Consider the following 930-nt stretch of genomic DNA (forward strand, 5'->3'; position numbering starts at 1 on the left):
CTTTGAAACTGCAGACGGACAAAGTGTCCATCACCAAGTTTTGATTAAATGTTTTTATAAAATAAAGATGTAAAGCCAAACTCAGGTGGTTTTATTGCATCTGATTTGGGGGCAGAGAAGACTTTGCCAGTCATAATGAAATTCAAGGAACAAAACCAAGGATTTTGCGTGGCTAAGGGGGATTTCATTACAGGAATTCAATTAACCTGCAAGAGTTGCACACATTGAAATCCATTATCTTTCCCCAAAAGCTGGCTATTGTGTTTTATATAGAAACCTTTTCTATAAAGGTTGCTGAATAAATAATGCTTTATTAGAAATGCATTGACATCTTTATAGAATTAATAGCATATAATGAAATTTTTATGTTAGTGCTTTGCAAACATTAATTACATTTCTGCTTCCTATGAAATGTAAGAAATAGCTTTTTAGTGAAATGATTGACAGGACTAAATAGGGACTGGGTGTTAGGCTCAAGCAGAAAGCAAATACAGAGCTTTAGGAGATAGACAAGGAATAACAGAGGCTGGTGGACGATATGCAGGTCCACTGCAAGTACAGATCCACATTGTCACTCTCGGCCCAATCCTGTGAATTGCTGAGCAGAATTAATTAACAGGCTAAGACAGCAGTAAGGCCACGGGGACTGACAGTGCTCAGCAGTTCTTCGTATCGGGGCCTGTAAATAAAAGCCAGCCTACAACATTCTCGTTCATGTGATCAGCAATATCGTACACGTCTACTGCAATCACATGAATTATTCACAATGGTGTAGCTTGAAAGATGTAACCCACAAAGCCTGTTTAAAATAACACAGGAGCATTAATTAGTGTTCCTGGGGCACATGGAGGTGTCATTACCGTTTGGCCCGTTTTTCACTCATCCCCATGTTTCTTATATTTGCTGTGTGCTCAGGGCTGATATGGGGAC

Source organism: Anser brachyrhynchus, assembly GCF_964034855.1.
Source record: "Anser brachyrhynchus genome assembly, chromosome: 15".
Taxonomy (NCBI): Eukaryota; Metazoa; Chordata; class Aves; order Anseriformes; family Anatidae; genus Anser; species Anser brachyrhynchus.